This window comes from Cygnus olor, chromosome 6, assembly GCF_009769625.2.
Source record: "Cygnus olor isolate bCygOlo1 chromosome 6, bCygOlo1.pri.v2, whole genome shotgun sequence".
Classification (NCBI taxonomy): domain Eukaryota; kingdom Metazoa; phylum Chordata; class Aves; order Anseriformes; family Anatidae; genus Cygnus; species Cygnus olor.
The window spans coordinates 22,271,589-22,289,621 of record NC_049174.1 but is presented as its reverse complement, the minus strand read 5'-3'; the positions used below and the strand labels follow the sequence as shown (position 1 = coordinate 22,289,621).

General features: G+C 36.7%; 1 long non-coding RNA gene across 2 annotated transcripts; it reads right to left on the bottom strand.

Moving 5' to 3' along the window:
* Window positions 1-2,456: 2,456 nt before the first annotated feature.
* LOC121072324 lies at window positions 2,457-16,251 on the bottom strand. Of its 2 annotated transcripts, none has more exons than XR_005821122.1 (5): window positions 16,191-16,251; window positions 14,574-14,670; window positions 4,633-4,719; window positions 3,079-3,199; window positions 2,457-2,751 (listed from the first exon to the last, which is right to left on the bottom strand). It is a non-coding gene; the product is annotated as an uncharacterized LOC121072324 (long non-coding RNA). The 2 variants fall into 2 exon arrangements; XR_005821121.1 differs by having other exon boundaries at window positions 16,030-16,238.
* Between the last annotated feature and the right edge of the window lie 1,782 nt (window positions 16,252-18,033).

Genomic DNA, 18,033 nt, shown 5'->3' with positions numbered 1-18,033 from the left:
AACCTTACAAGAATCTCTCTGGAACTCTCAAATTCCCATGGATAAGTATCCCTCTTCTCCCCACTTCTTCTGGGTTTGATATGTGAGTCAGATTCTAACAAGCACCATTCAACATTTTGTCTAGCCTATGTTCATGTAGCCTTTTGCAGGCTACTTTTAGATGGGAGATATTTATATGATTTTCTTGATGTTATTTTTTCTGATTCTTTTCTTAAACAGCAGCCTGTTTTAATATATATTTATTATGTATATAAAGTGTAGATGTATACTTCTTTACTAACAGCATTTTTAGCAAACATGCTTTAGGCAGAATAATGCCTAAAACAGTAAGCACACAATAGACTTCCCTGTAACCCAGTGGTTCTAAAACACTTCAGTACAGTGAATCAACAAATTTAAAGCTTGGAATATTATCCCCTTTCTAGTGATTTCTAATGGACCTGACTATATTCTTTCTTTCTAGAAAACTCCGTGAATTGAGCGTAATTCTGCTGAAGTCAATACTGCCACATCATACAGAATTAGGGTCATAAAAGGGAAAAATTGTTGTCTGGACCTCTGGTGAAATGAATAGTGACTTGTTAAATGGGATTAGAGATTAACTGTTTTATACATACCCAAGATGATAAAAAGACTAGAAATGCTTTTTAGCCTACAGCAGTAATGAGGCACCCAGGTCCACCAAAGATTTCTGACATCTAGCCCGGTTTTAAAAACTTGCTTTCTAATAGTAAGGCACCAGCCAGTTTTACCAAGGATCTTGGCAGCTGTTTAAATACCTGTTTAAGTGCTGAGCAAATATAATAATAATAATCATTCTCTGTTCCTAGGGAATTCTATTTTTGTCTTTAAAATGACATGAAAGAGAAGGTGGAAGAACCCATCTGAGATGGCAAAGAGAGGCTGAAAAAAATGCCTAGTAAGACCTGAAAGTTCTGTTTTGTTTAGTTTTTATGGATTACCTACATATCCAACTTGCTGTTGTTGTGATACTTTCTTTTGCAATTACCTGAAACAAATCAGCAGGTTATTAAGAACAGATGCAATCCTTTATCTTCATAGCCCAAATACTGAACATTAGAATTAGATATAGCTGTTTCCCTCAAGGACAGTATTTACTATGTAACTTCTGCCTACTTTTGGACATATAATCACATGCTTTTTCAATGTCCCCACTGATCACAATGGCATTATTATATTTGTATTTGCTTTCAGGTTTCATATGATAAAAAAAACAAAACTGCTAGTTATACATTAATTAATCCTTGAATGACAGAGTAGCTATAATTATGATCACAGGAACAAGTAATCTACAAGAATGTAATTACTCTGGGCTGTGTTCATCAGAAATCATCCATGAAAGCCTGTGGCAGCTACTGAAAGTCATGGATCACAGCTTAGTCAGGCTATTCATTTAAGCTTGGCCAGCTTTGTATGTTTTCCCCTCACCTTTTGCACTGTTGTATGCTGAGCGTGTACACTTGACAGCAGTAAAGATTTCTATCCCTCTTCTAAACATTTGCTTAAGTCAATAGGCTCTAATGTGTCCTACTGATAAAATAATTATTTTATTTCAAGGACAGCTTATGAATGCCAATGTACTTTATATGATGTGTTAATAGATACATATGTATACGTATTCAACTTCTCATGCCCAGATTTAATTTTAAGTAACCTGGACTGGAACCAAAACTTCAAGTGCAATTTCTTTTGGACAATTTGCAACAAAAAAACCTTTATGTAAAACATGCTTCTCTTAAATGTTCATTTCTTTAACAACATACTTGATTTGGGTGCACAAAAGATCTTCATCTTTGGGAGAGGACCTCATTAGTGTTTATATTTTGCCTTTATTATAATCCATCCAGTCTATCTAGAAAAAGTGGAAATCCTTGCCCCTGGCATCCATGCTATTTTTGCTAAATCTATGTCTGCCTTCAGATCACATCTGCTCTTGAAAGAGGCAGTAGCAGACCTTCTGAAGAAGAGGCCCATGCCATAATTTCTGTTTGTCATTGGTTAGTTAATATTGCCCCAAAGGTGCATGGATAGATATGGGCCATTCATACGGCAGGTAGGTTTTCCCCTGAGCACTTTAATGCACTGCAGACACCTCAGATTATGTCCTTCGTCCATGGGTGCCAGTACTGGCACCAACAGTATTCCTGTAGGATAACATAATGGTCAGACAGAGGATCTGGCTTTAAGCTCAGCTTTGGAGCCACATCTGCATAGCAGCAGAGATTTAAATTAAAAGACTATTTGAATTAGGATTTCTTTGAATTATAAACTTGGCATTATTAAAATGACAACAGAGGTGCTGAGTTTTGTCCAGGTACATTGACTCCCCTGGCATGAGAGAGCATGTTCCTTCAATGCTGATTTTGAATCCTCATCTTTAAATAGAAATCCTATTAATGGAGGGAAAAGCTGCTATCAGATTGCTGTGCTATTGGTATAATCTATTTACTGTAAAATGGAAAATGACCCAGGGAAATAAATGTGCTATGCAAGTCTTGGTAAGACAGCTCCAATAGAAAATATTTATCTAAAGACAAACACAGTTTTCCTGCATGCGTGTCACAGATTTTTAAAAAATCTAAAGCATGATTGTACTTTGGAGCTGCCAATTGTCTGTGCTGTCCTTGCTAATGTGAAGGCAATCCCGAAGAGCATGTTGATGAAAATCGTTGCATGTTTACATCACATCTGCTGGGTGTTTACTTTCTTAAGTGGCATGTACCCAGGAACCTAAAAAGAAACCAAGCAGTGATAATTTAACATTTTGGAATGGAGTGTATAGGATCTGCACTTAATGGTAAGACTATTGCCAGTTCAGTCAGTCAATTAGAGGCATTAGAAATAAATAGGAATGAATAAATAAGAAATATGAAGAATTCATTTTCATATTAATCTTGCTTGTGAATAGATTCACTTCACTAAACAAACCACAGCAACAAGAAGTGTACTGCTTTGGAGGGTGTGAATATTTTTTGACTTCATGACATCATTCTCATTTTTTAATATGTCAAGAAAAAATGAGCTGATAGGGCTTGCAAGGTTATTTCTATCACTTACTTGGGCCAGCAGAAATTAAACCTTTCAGGTACTTGCTGACGAGTAGTTGTGTTTGACCCAGATTTCTTTTCTTTTTCGTGACAACACTGCCTTGGATCTTGGGTCATGTTGGCATAGAGCACTGCAAATTGGAAAAAAATATATATATTTTTCATTTCTAAATAGGTAAATCATTTGGTGGATAACTAAGTAAGAAGTTGAAAATTCATAAGAAACTATTACACATTACTGTGGAAAGAGTACCAATATTTTGACCACCAAAAATGCTCTGTGGCCTTGATCACATTTTGTCCTCTAAACAGTTTTAAAGAAATGGATCAAATGCTTCATTTTCAAAAAGAATACTAAAAGGTCACAAAGAGCCCTTTGCAAAATCATGCTAACTGCTATGAAAATACAGTAAATAGTAAAGTGTAATATGAATAAGTCTCATTCCTTATAAATGAATATCCCCTAATTATTATTTGAATTTTGGAATAATGATGCAACATTGAACAAGAAAGTTTTATCTACCTGCAGAGTTAGGTATTAGCTAGAAATAGAATAAAAATATGCAAAATAATTACATTTCATTTTTAATCACAAAATGAATGTGTAGCAATTGAGTAAGTGAAAGTTAAGGTGTGCAGTTAGCGTTTCACAGAAGAGGAAGCATAGAAACACAGGATAAAAATAGACAAAATGGGAATTTCCTGGGCACATGAAAAATACGGGGAAGAAAAGAGTAAAAATTGCAAGAAGAAACGTCATGCACATAGACAAAAAATTAAGTGACTTTTTCCATCTGACATTATTTCTAATAAATTCAGTTTTATTTTGTGGTGTCAGATACTGCTAAAACGTCCAAGACCATACCAATCAATTGAAAACTGTGACAGATTAAGGATTTAAAGGTATTATAACCATTATTCATGCTTTTCTTTCTTTTGTGGCCACCCAATTTGGCCATTTCTTATTGCTTTTAACTCCTAAATTTTAGAAGATATTTAAAGAATAATTTTATAAAGAAGATACTTGTCTGGAATAAAAGATCACAGATGTGCTGTGATCAAGGCTGTGCCAGTTCACATTATTCAGATATGTGGCCCAATTCTTTAATTTTTATTGAAATATAAAACTTTGAAAATGTGGCCACCTGAATGCTGATGTAGTGTTGACTCTCACAGAGAGAGTGAAACAAGCCAGTGTCCTAAGATACATATGTGTACTTCACCCATATGAACCATTTGAAGACAAAAATTTAGGAATGTCAGGACTATGGCTCTGTGGTACCATATGCACTGAAACATAATTGATTCCAATCAGATCTTTATATAGCGTCTTTTTAATATCCAGTTTTGGATCAAGCCAAAGCAATTTTCAAATTTCGGCAAACCATCAGATTTGGGAATTATTTAAGTGTGCTAAAGTGTCTCATCCTTCATTAAATCAGCATAAATATTTCTTCCTTTTAATAGCTCTGTGATGATTCCAGGGCACCACTGCTTTGGGGTGTTAACATTGTGGCTTCAGAAGCTGGCACTAATTGCTTCCAAAAAACCTGGCCTTTCTCACCTCTGTCTCTTCATTTTGCTCCTGTGCCGCCTACTCCCTTATGCCAGCACAAGTGTTCGTGTAATCACAGTCCAGGTTGAAATCAACCTAGAAAAATAGACAAAACTTTCTTTTAGCAGGGATGTCAGGTTATGTACACTTAAAATTTAAAACAACCATGTTATTTAAAAAATGTGACTAAGACACTGGGGAACTCTTACCAACCCATCAGAAGATACTCTCTGCCATGTTTCAAGAGCTGGAAAAGCCTCCACACCCATGCTCTTTCCCTTATCTGCCAAGCTGCCGTGGCTGCTTGGGATAAGCGTTAGAAATAGAAAGGCTTGTTTCTTCCCCCAGTTTCTTGGGGGGGGGGTGGGGTTTGTATTCTTTGAGAATGAATAATGATTCTTTCCCATAAATGCATAGATATCAAGTCTTTTTGCCTTTATCGCAGCAATAGGACATAGAACCACTGTTTGGGTTGAACTGAAAATGCAGCAGAGCACCCTGAACAAACCTCACCTTGCCCGGAGTGGCTCAGGCCTGAAAACAGATTTAATGACATACTCTTTAAAGGTCTGCAACTAAGATAACAATATGGCTGTCTGGAAAACACCCATTAAACAACTTTGAGCAGAGAAAGTGAATGATGAATGATGTGTCACACAGAAAGTAGGTAAATGCATCAGATTTCTGTTTGCCTTGCGAGGTATGCTTACAAGCGGTATTTTTCATGGGATTGAAGTGAGGTGAAATCTAAGGAAAGAATGGTTGTAGAATGTTTATTAGATAGAAATAAAGAAATATGACTGTGGGTCACCTGTTCTGAACCACTACCTGACTTCAGGTAAGAAAGTGAGATTAAAATCATGTAACTGTGGCACATAATAAAAATGTGTAACTGGATATTAATTTGCTTAGGAAAGGAGCTGGGGAAATATTGAACATCTGCTCAAGGGGACATGACAGGTAGTAGAGCTGGTTAATTAAACAAATATTTGTGAATAATTTATCTGAGATTGTCAGAAAAAGATAATCTTGACTCTTTTATTTGATGACTATTATGTACACCAAATTTATGGAACAGTGAAAATTATTAATAATTTACTCAGTGATTTATGGGGGAATAATTACTGATTATATTAATGGGCATTATTATTTAACTAGCCCTGACATAATAAATAGTCTTTCAACAGTCTTGGTTATCACTAACAAAGAATAAACTATTTGTAACCATGAAGATTAAAAAAAAAAGTCGTGTATAGATATAAAACCCAAGATACTTCGTTTCAAATCCAAAATGAGTCTTTTTTTTCCCTCTTTTCTTCATAGGGCGCTAGTCCAGATATTGTTTTACTTGAAATGTTATATCTGTCAAAGGTTACGTGATAATACAGAAAACACTTAAAGCTGTAAGAATTGCCAGAATTCATGCAAATTTGTGTAATATATTCAAAAATTATTAACAAACACATTTAGCAATAAGGAAATATGGATGGGTCATGTGCTTATGACAATCTTCCTGAAAATGTACAGTTTTCCAGGAGGAAATTCATATTCCTATTGTCTTGGAAGTTCTCCAACTCAAAGTGTACCAGCCCTCTTTAGGATAGGACCATCTGAACTGAGCTTCTGCAGCCATAGTTGCCTGGTTGCCTTATAGCTGGCTTGTTTTTTTTTTTTTTTTTTAAATTGTGTTTTAAGAATGAAGGAGGGATAATGAAAAGTCAGCTACACCAGGCATTTACCAATCTAGAATTTTATTATGATATCTTTATTCCTTAGTGGCATGGCAGAGCTGAAAACAGAAATATTTGTAGGCACAAACCTCACTTCTACTCTGATTAATATTGAAATAGAAATGTGATTGGGTCAGGAAAAAGGTGTCTCCGGTGATGAGTTACTACCACTTACTGTGTAGTCTGCCAGTTCACCTCTGTGTCAAATGATCTCCTGCCTCTAAGGAAAAGGAGACTGCTTAGTATGACCACTGTCTTTTTTTTAAAAAAAAAAAAAAAAAAAATGCAGATGGTGTGGAGTGGGTGAAGATGTACCCATCATATCCAAGCTTTTCTGATAGAGCATGTAAAATGTATAATGTGTGGGGAGTAGCTGTGCACCACCCATACACATTCCAGCTGTGTCGAGGCCTCTGAAGATGTTGGCTTTGGATTTGACAGACTTGCATTCAGCTATCTGCAGCCAGTGAAACCAAAGGCCAGTTATGTGTCTGTGCATCTGTATTTCCTATTAGTAAAATGTTTGTATTGAAAAAATAAGGAGGCATTTAGACACCCCAGATAAGAGAGCTACGGAAGTCTTAGTTTTTTGTTTTCTTTTCTTTTTTTTTTTGTATTCTTTTGCTAAATGCTCGGTAACTACCTAGAAAATTAATGTAGCATCTTTGAAGTTAAATGCTCCCTGTCTACAAGTGATTGTGTATTGCCTTCAGGAAGTGATTCTGATGTCTTTTAATGGACTCTACAAAGGAGATACCATTCCTTATACTTCATAATAAACTATTAATAATTCTACAAGAATGAGAATTAACATTTTTGACTACTATTATTCAATGTATTTTAAAACCTTTGCTGTGATGAGAATAAGCAGAAACCTTCAAATGCTCCTGTGTAGGTTTACATTCACCAGGTTCCTAAGATCTCTTGAAAAGGGAAATCTTTATTTAAATAATTTATCACCAGGGTCATCATGAACTCTACATGTAAAATGAAAGTTGATTAGAGCTTGCCCATCTCCAAGCATTCGAAAATGACTTAGGATCCAAAAATGTATGTCTGGCATAGAGAGAGAAAAACAAATTTAAGATAGATTTGTGTTTCTTTTCTATTCTTTCTTTTCTGGAGTTCTGTACAATGAACTTCTCACTACTAATACGGTTAACTACATTTAGCTGTCAAAATGCATCCGGCATTCTGACACTTTAAAGTTCTTTCCGTTTCATGGATTTCAGGACTGACCCAATTCTCATTTTTCTTTTCATTCACTATTTTATCAATACAGATTCAACATTTTTGCTTTCCATTTAATGAGAAGGCATATTTCAGCAGAAAGATAAAGCTTCTAATGCATAAGGATTTTAAAATATGTAAAAGGTGTTGAAGAAACTGTAGAAAAAAAAAAGAGGAAAAAATCTTAACATGAATAACCCTTTTGTTTTTGTAAATAAATAAAAAAAATAGAGAAGATATCCTGTGTGAAATAGATCAACCAGCATTGAAGATAATGCCTGCTGATTATGTGTTTCCTTACATTCCTGTGGGTCTTTGCAAGTAGATATATGAATGTATTCTTCTAAAATTTATTTGCTGTGCTGGACAACATAACTATGAGAAAACTTCCTCAATCTGAGAACTTAGCCTCTAGAAAATGTATCCCCAGAGATGAGTGACTTTTCCCATCCTCATGATAATTTTCCTGTGCTTTGTTCAGTCATGATATCTCTTTTCTTGCATCTGGACCTTCAGTCCAGAAGCCTTCTGCTCCTTCATCTCACAGAGAAATAAGGGAAATGAAATTGCACAGTGAGACAAACCTCAGTGATTTGCTTTCCACGGGTGAAGCACTGTCTCTGCAGAAAGAACAGGGCTTCTTGAGCTACGTAATGCAGACTTCTGAGCAAATAACAGTTTAATGGGTGTCAGTCAACCTGAGATACTGTAAAAACTTTCTAAGGTACAAAGAAATGTTTCTGAATCACATAACAGTTGAGGTTGGAAGAAACCTCTAGAGGTCATGATGTCTAACCACCCTGCTCAAGCTGGGTCATCTAGAGTGGATTGCCCAAGTCCATCGCCAGACAGCTTTTGAACACCTCCAAGGGGAGAGAACTACAATCTCTCTGAGAAACTTGTTCCAGTGGTCAGTCTTTCTCACAGTACAAAAGTGTTTCCTGATGTTCAGAACCTCTTGTGTTCTGTTTTTTACCCATTGCCTCTTGTCCTGTCACTGGGCACCGCTGAAAAACATTGCAGTGCCACATTTCTTCTCCCTTAGATCTTACAGACAGGTTAATGGATGTCTGGTTAGATTCAGATCGGATTGTCTGGTAGGTAGCTGTGGATTTATCACTGTTTTACAAAAGTCCCATTTCCACATGCAGTTCTATGTTCATTACTATACTTCTGATAAAAATACTAACTTCAGAAAATCCTAGTCATGGATTTGTCATCCTGGATCAAATGAGGAAAAAACACTAAATTCAGAAGTACTGCCAAACAACAGCAGACCCATGCCATGTCATGTTCCCACAGGCTTCTCTGATAATCACTAATTGCTCAAAAATCATATATTCAAAATAGAAAATAGATCTCATTCCACAGAGTGACATCACTTAGAGAAAGATATGACACACTACATCTCCCTGCTCTGGTTGCTTCTACTTGCCAGCATCATGTTTATTCTTGTTTTAAATAATTGAAGTGCTGGAGCTTCTGCTGTTTTAGAGAGGAGATTGTTTCTCACCTGAATACAGCTCTCTCTTAAGTGATTCCTACAGAGACAAATTTTCTTCTGATTTTCACACTCCTTTGTACTAGACTAAATCACATTTGACTCCTTGTTAATGCCCTTTGATATCTTTAAGCATTTATAATGTGTCCAATTAGTTGTATAATGGCAAGCTATACAAATGCTGGGGGAGGATCTTCTAAATGCAAAATGGGAGCTAGGCATTGATTTTCTGTAAAAGCAGAGCACTTAACTGCACAACACTCTGCTCTCTCCTGGGCCAGATCCAAGTCAGGATTTAGGCACCTAAGACAACAGTTGGGTAGACACAAATTATCTAAATCCATTCAGTCACTATTTAACCTTTGGAGAACCTAAATTCAGTAAGGAACTCCCTGTTCCATCCTCAAATTCCCAAGCACCTAGAGTTGTGCTTCTGTCAATGCTCAGACCAGCTGAAGTCTATCTAGTTAGCTTATGCTAGTCAGCATTTTCTTTCCTTCCTTTTAAGTTATACTCTGAATTTACATATATAATAATTGTTATATATATATATGTTTTCTGATCATTTCAGCTAGCACTATGCATTGATTATTTTTCTGAACTTTTGGTCATATTTAGGTATCTCTTTCTGGGACATTTATTGCTTTTCTGTGTACATGTGGTATTGAGTTTTAACAGAAATTGAACTTTTTAATGTACTTGTTTATACATGTATTACGCTAAAACAATGTTTGAATTATTCAGTCTTGTCACAAATGTTTGTCTTTACAGACTTTTCCTTCTGACATATATCTTTGAAATGTCTTATTTTAGACTATTAACTTGTAATTTTAAAAGATAATCTAATTGTTTTCATTAATAACTGCTTCCTCTCTGTAGGTCAATATACATATACACCTTCTTTATGATTCTGTGACTCTTTAGCCATAATGATATTGTTTTTCTCACTCACCAGAAGAAAAATGCAAACGGCATCTTGTTATACTTTCCTGGATGACCTCTTACTCTGTTCTGATACATTTAGACATATTGATAATCTTCATTTATGTTTATAATCTGTGAGACTCCTTTCATGAAGGCCATTTCAGGTGGCTTTATGTGTAACACTTCCTGAGATGCTTTTCAGAGGGTTTTCTAAAATTTAAATATATCAACTGTCTCACTCCCCTCCATTGGTTTCACAGTTCTTTCAGGAAAATGATCAACTTTGGTAAAAGTTCTTGTTTGCAAGCACATGTGGAATATAGCTTATAACATAATATCCTTGTTAAGATAATTTGTCTTGAAAGACATTGTGTTGAATACTGGATGGAAGAGACAACTGCAGCAGTGGGGCTGCTGGGTAACTTAGCTAGTTTACAAGGCTTGATTCTGGTTTCAGAATACAGCTTTTATCCCAGCAAACTGTATTTTTTTTTTCTGTTTTGAATATAATTGTCTGGGTTGTTTCCAGAAATCTCAGTTTGACTGACCTTTGTAACTCATTGACCTATGATCACTTTCATAAATCAGGAGGCATTTTCTTGCTCCTTACTTAGATAACTTCAGAAATTAAGTTTAATGCTACCAAATACCAACTAATGTCTCTTTCCTTGGGATTACCTTGATGTCCTACAGTGTGGGAAGCAGTTTGTGTTTCACAAACACTTCCAAAACAGCTGAGGATCAGCTGTGTACTTGCAGACTGCAGACAGTGTGGTATGGATTAAGAACTGTTATTATTGTGAGAATGAGTTGATGGCTATTATGTTCTTTATGAATAAAAACCCTGTGGTGACTTCTCATTAAATTATATTTATCAGTATATAACACTAAATTGAAATCTCCATACCAACATAGGCAGAAATTCTGTCTGTAATGGGGAAAGAACTAGAGTTGTTTGTTGGGTCTTTTTTTTTCCACACTGAGTCTTTCACTATTTGTTCTAGTTTTTGTCCTTTTTCAGCCATTTTTGTTTCCTTCTTAAAAAGCCTGATCCTCCTCCAGCAGGAGTCAATGATATCTTGCCATTAACTGCGAAGGAAATGAAAAAACATGCCCTCAGATACTACTACAGGCTATTCTTTTTTCTTTTCTTTTTTTTTTTTTCTTTCCTCCTGCTACTTCAGTCTATAGTTTTGGTCCTTCATAATTCTTCTGTTTATTGTTTCTGTTTGTGACTGTTCTCTTATGTTTCAGCTCATTGATTTTGCATCTTTGGTTCTCAGTAGCTTTACTACTCAAACACACTGTTTTCCTTTCTAGAAAGGAAATAGGTATTTTGCTGTACAAACAGCTTGTTTGTTGAATTTGATGCAACAGCAATCATCAGCCCTCCATTCGGTAAGGTTAATATCCTGTGAACACCAGTTTTAGCCTACTGTCATCCCCTCTTATGTTCATGGCTTATGAGGGGATCACGTTTTATTTGCAGGACTTATCAGTGTTTTCTTCTTCTGGTAATTGCCTGACCTGTTATGATTGTTGTTTTGAAGTATTTACTGACTCTCAGATCTTTCTGCCTACTTTATCTTTACTCGTTTTTATCAGCAGAGGCTCATTGACATTTTCTTTGTCCAGTGCCCACAAGCAGATCTCTCATTAAAAGTTCCCATATTCTAATGATGGGCACTTTGATCTCTGTCAGGTTTTCTGGTAGCATTCAGGGGGAAAATATCTAAAATTAATGGTATGTTTTATGTGGTAGTGTGCTGTTTTTACTACATATTGAAAACAGAAAGCATTTACTTTCTTTTGCACCCCATGACAGTAATACGTTTGTGATGCAAAACCAAAACTGAGCTAATTTTACAACATGTGAAACTAACAAAATTTGCTTGGAATAAACCCCACAGAACTTTAATTTTGTTTCAGAATATGCCTTTGTTTATTCTTGTACTGCAAAATGCAAAGTAAATGCCATTAGTGCCTTTACACACTGTGCTCTGTGCAATTTATGCTTAGCAGCAACAGACTTCAGCAATAAGTGGCCACATAGTGAGATGAACAGTTATATAACCACAGACAGTAATTGGATGCTATTAATGAGATTTTGGGATAACACCATTTTTTAGCTCCAGACATAGTTAGCTTTTATAATCTCAATTAATGCCACATATACTCTTTTTACAATGTATAATTATTTTCCTAATCTCCAGTTATGCTCTACAGAGTAACTGAAACAAGGACCTCTCTGCTTTACCTTGATTTGCACAAGTACCCAAGATTATGTAGCACAAGTATGGATTTTTAGCATGAGCCCCTGTATATGGATAGGTGAAAAGCCGTGTCACCTTGTGGGCAGCTCTAAGAAAAATGGTACTCTTGAGAGCCCTAATTCTTTTGTTTGTTTGTTTTGTTTTGTTCTCCCTGTTCCTGTGAATAACTGTTTGTACCCCTAGAACAGGTTGGCTTCTTTTATCACACCTGCTCAGATACTCTGGATGGCCAGAAGCCAGAGCAGAAACAAGCATCTGTTCACACTTTACTTTTCTTTGTTATCAACTTACAGAAAGGAAGAACCTACAGCTGGGGTTAGGCCCTGCTCCAGACCCCTATCTTTAAGGTATTATCCAGCATGACAGCTCTCGTTTGTCTGTAACTAAATGAGCTCAGGAACTGTTCTGGGACATTGGAAGGTTAAAAAGGCACAGCTCTAGTGTCCACAGTGGGCAAACAGACACATAGCAGAATGTGTAGCAAAGCAGAAAAGCCTAGCCTTCAAAATGTACAGTTTTGCACTGAAAACTGTCACCTTGCCACATGAGTAAAAGCATGATCTGACCTGATTTCCTGGGTAACTGCGGTTGTTCCAAATGAAGTCAGAGGGAGCTGCAGGTGCTCAGCGCTTTGGAAAAAGGTATCAAGCAATGAAACTGAACTTGCAAAGAATGTTTTTAAAATGAATGCCAGTTGACTGATGTTCAACTAAACATCTCAAATTGTGCTGCAGTTAGCAATATTTAAGGGACTTCATACCTATACAATCTAACACAGCAGTGCAATTGAAATAAAGTATTCCAGGAAATTCAAGGGTTTTTGTTTGTCTGTTTTGTTTTGTTTTTCTATTTCCTATTTTCTACTTAAAGTCATTGTGCTCTATCTGATTGGCTAATCTTTTATTTCTAGCCAAAGTCTGTATCTACAGAATTTAGTTTTTACAGGAAACTTATTGCTAGCTGAAAAGCCTGGAATTTTGGAAAAAGTAGTCACATTCCATAGTGTCCTAAGACAAAGCTACCTTCTTGTTGATCATTTGAAGTCTGAAAGTCTTGTTTTACCTAGCTTACTAAGAATTGCTCTTTCTAGCCCAGGAGGGCACCTTCTCTAAATAAGCATCCTCACTTTCCTTTTGCTTCAGCACGTTGCATGCCAAAAGGCTTGGTAAGTTCACTAGCACTCCATCTTGAGCACTTTAAATGAAGGGGGAATTCGAACAAAACAGTTTAAAATAGGTATATGGCTACAAGCCTGCTTCTTTGCAGATGATATCATGCAGTCTGCATCCTTGGAGGCTGTCAAGACCAGACTGGATATAGCCCTGAGCAACCTGGTCTGATCTCACAATTGACCCTGCTTTGAACAGGAGGCTGCGCCTCCTGAGGTCCCCCCAATCTGAATTATTCTGTGGTTCTGTAGCTCAATATTCTTGCTTTTAAAAATTCTTGCACATCTGGAATGACAGCAGGGTTTGTTAAATACTGCTTCTCTTGTTGCATTCTTCTCAGTGTGCCAGGGAAGGCCGACTTCAGAAGCTCCTGCTTTTCCAGAGGCAAGATTCCCTTGGCTTTTAACTCAATAAAGACTGAAAGCGAGGCAACATGCAAGATAAGATATAACCTATAAGAACTTGCATAAGACTTCAACATTATTAATATACTAAAACTAAACTTTTATTGTATTTCAGTTGTCTACAATGCAACAATGGTCCACGTTAACACCCCACTTATATTTCAAGAGAACACTCTCTTATAATTTCTGAATATATGTATTATTTGTATCTGTTATTTTGTATCAGAACTACCTATGAAATCTAAAATGCAGTTTATGGAGGAGACGGATTGCAGAAGAAAGTAGTGAAGTATTGCGTTACGTTTTTTAAAAGACAGAACTCTTTTTGAACCTAAGATTCTCAGAAGTAAATGTCTCAGTGGTTCTCTAAATGTGAAGTTACTATAAAGAAAAATTCAGGGGATGAACTTTAAGCACTTGAGCTACTCCTTACTAACTTATTTTGCAGATTCTCTTAGCAAACAATAAGTGTGAAGTAATTTATTCCACTTTTGAAAAGCTTGGTAAGTTCACACCTTAGCTTTTGAAATGGAGGCAGTTATCTCACATTGACTGTACGCTAAGCGTCTACAGGAGTAACAAGTGTGTTGGAAATGTATTAAGTCTAATCTATGTTGCTTTATAAAAATACATATTTTGTTCACTTTGGAGTATTCAGACATCTTTTGGAAAGAAAACCTGCGTGACCAGGATCAAGGTAAAGGAATGATCAGTGTCACCTTAAACATATGCCAGTGGCTGTTCCTGAGGCATGCAACAAATCTTTCAGAGATTCAGCACTGCTCCTGCTCCAAGTCAGCAGTACACCTGAAATCCCTCATATGGAGAAATAACAAAGCTGGGAAACATTAGGTTGATCTGAACTTCAAACTCTAGTCCTCTGCTGCTTTTGTACATGCTTTTCTTCCATTGTATTACCCCATTAAACAAAGCATTCTGATATGACGGATTACTTTGTGCCTTGCCAGAGAAAGTGGAAAAATTCAGGCCCCTCCCCCCCCCAAAAAAAAAGATCCTATGCTGTGTAGGGCAGAATGAAAACTGATCACTGTGGCAGCCTCTGCCTCACCGATAACTACAGAGAGAGCCTGGAGCTCCTGCCCTGCATGGGAAATATCTCTAACTTTTTTACTCTCCTGTATGACTTTAGGAGCAGCTTAATGAGATAAACAAAAGTATAGCAAAAAACAATGGCAATAGCAGGGTTCACTGGTCAATAGGTGTGTTTCTGCATGTTCACACTAACCCAACAGCAAAGGTCACCAAGGGCTGATTTAGGCTTCTGTCTAGCCCATTCAAAAATTATGTGAAACCCTCCCAAAACATTAATGTTGACCACACATGGGACAGTGTTCAATCAGTTTACAGAGAAAATTAGCTGAGCTGGATTTTTACTATAGCATTTTTTCCTTACAAGGTTATCAGCACTTTCTGTCTCTCACTAAACCAAATACTGAGAGAACAGTGTGGGTTTTTTTTTGTTTTTTTTTGTGGCATTTTGGCACTTGTAGTCCAGACTGGAGCCATGATGGGCAGAAAGCTTAAAAACTTCAGGGAAAAGCTAGCTATAGTTTATGAATCTCTAAAAATTTCCCTTTCAGGTAGTGATGTTTGTCTTCATAAAACACTTTGTCTGTTACAATTTCAAAATAATGATGGTTGTGGTTAGAAAGAAAGGTAAGCTAGAACATTTCAAAATGAATTACCAAAACACTTGTATCTTAATTTAAAGTTTGGAAGACATTTTTGCAATTTATGTCTATGTTCAGAATTTATAACTAGGTATGATTCTTGCATGAATAAACAATATTTGTAATGAGTTCATAAGCTAAAAAATCAGTCTGTTTCAAGTCAACAAAGTACTTCAGTAGAGCTAACTATAAAACATCAAGAGCAGATTATTCCCAAATCACTAGAATGGCTGAAAAATTAGGAAAAAAAATAGGAACGAAAAAGCAGTTCTCTCTGTACAAATTCAGATTCTTCATCATTCTTCTCTAAATTTTTCATCATTCTTCTCTAATTCTATCTGAATTTCACTTCAGATGAAATCTGAAATTCTCACCTAATCACGTAAATTCAGGACTGAGAGCTTTGAAAAAGAGGACTGTCATCCACAGCAAAATTAGAAGAGCTGAGACGTTACCTGACTATTAGGAATACGCAAATACATACCTCAGGCTTTACAGGATGGAGCTGAACATCAGACCAACTATGGCTATGTCTGTACTGCACACCACTGAAGGAGTGGTGATCTCAAATTAGTTATCACTGTTGGTAGGTCTGGAACTAGAAACTGCCTGTCCAAACTCATACGAAGCTGAGACATTTATTACCTGAGGTGTATCAGTCTGTGGGACCCACACTGCAACAGCACTGTACTGTGTTGTGTTTTCTGATCTTGTTATCATGGCAACTCTGTGTACCACATTCATTATGTCATATATACGTGTTCTGTATGACTCAAATACAGATTCTCAAATACCAAGTGCCTGAAACATTTTAAAGATTGTTTATTTCTCTAACATTTTGTCTTGGAATATAATGTTGCTGTTCCCTTGACTCCTGTAAAACAAAATCAGAGGAGTGACAGGAGAGTTCCAGGTCTACAGAACCCCTTAAAAAAGGTATGAAAATGTGACTGAAAGGATGACACTTCCTGAAATATTCAGGAGGATAAGTGAGGAAGGTACTGGAAATATACAAATGAAGATACTGAAAACTGAATGCCAGTGTAAGATTTGAAGTATAAATAAAATCTTTGAAAGATTTATATAAAAAGTTGTGACACAAATCAGAAATGCTGAGTAATAACAATAACAATATCAATGGGCATCAAGAGGCTTACTATTGAATACTTTGATTAATGTTGCTGTTATTTATTGTATTTACTTACACTACACATACCAAAAAACGTTTATGTATTAATGAGACATTCACTCAACAGGCAGAAAGGGTACAAGCAAACACTAAAAGCAATGCTGGGCAGTATGATGGGCAGCAGTCTTGAGGTGTTTGCTACTTAACCTTTATCAACATTTTGTGGGGGTCACCAAGAAAATTTTTGAAGGTGATTAACCAGTGACTTTTGCAGGTATTTGTGGCTGGGTTACACTGCAAGTGAGAATGGGACATTTGGGTGTGTTAGGTTATGAGTTAAAGGATTCAGCAACAGGGATGATTGTATTGTAGGAAAGGGAGATGTGTACCATGCAACTCTAGATGAGAGTGACAGACAGGTTTTCACTGTCACTTCTAAAGACTTGCAACCCGTGGCCAATGCATCTCAAATGTACAACAGCACTAGGCATACTTCTCAGGTTAGCCCGTGTGATTGGTACTCAGTCTGAACACCCACGTTAACCCTATTTACTCACTCTCACTGGTAAGCAATATTTGTGTCACAGCATCATTGCTAATTTCACAGCAACCCAGGGCTATCTCTGAGAATCTTTTTTTTTTCTTTCACACAGTTTTTTTTGTTTGTTTGCTTATTGTGGTGGTGTTGGTTTGTTTTTCTCCTGTGAACTGCATTTGTATCAGAGCTACTCTGTCCTTTTGAGAGCATAGGAAGCCACAGATTTCCATACGGATCACTACAGCAAAATGGGTTCTCTGTGGACTGTAAAATACTTGTTCTAAAACTAAGATAAGGGTCTGATTTAACTGAAAAATACCTTTAGAGGCAAAAGGGACATTTTTATGTCCTAGCTAGTTTGTAGCCCTAATTACTATTTTCCTCCTCTCTTCTTTCAGATGAAATCTTTTCCTACTTGATGCCTCTTCCTTGATTTTTCTTTCCCAGGCAGTCTCCGGCCTTTCCCATTCCCCACCGTGATGCAGGGTACCATCCTCAAGTTCTGATGCTGCTCTCTGCTGACAACGTCCCCTCCCTGTCCCCTACTGCCACCTACTCCAGGAGGTGCCCAGCATTTAACCTCTTGACATAACCTACAGTCTCATGGTCTTTCACCCTGCAGGGAAGCTTGGGAGCCTGTGAGCACCAGCTAATGATGTTTGGACAGTCTGGGAAGATGTCAAGTGTAAGAATGTTAAGTACAGTGTAGGGTTTTGCACTCACAGTATGGGGAGACAGTCCCTACTTTTTTAAAAAAAAAAAAAAAAAAAAGGATTAGGACTGCCAACAGAATTTTTGTAAATCTACTCTGAACATTAAAA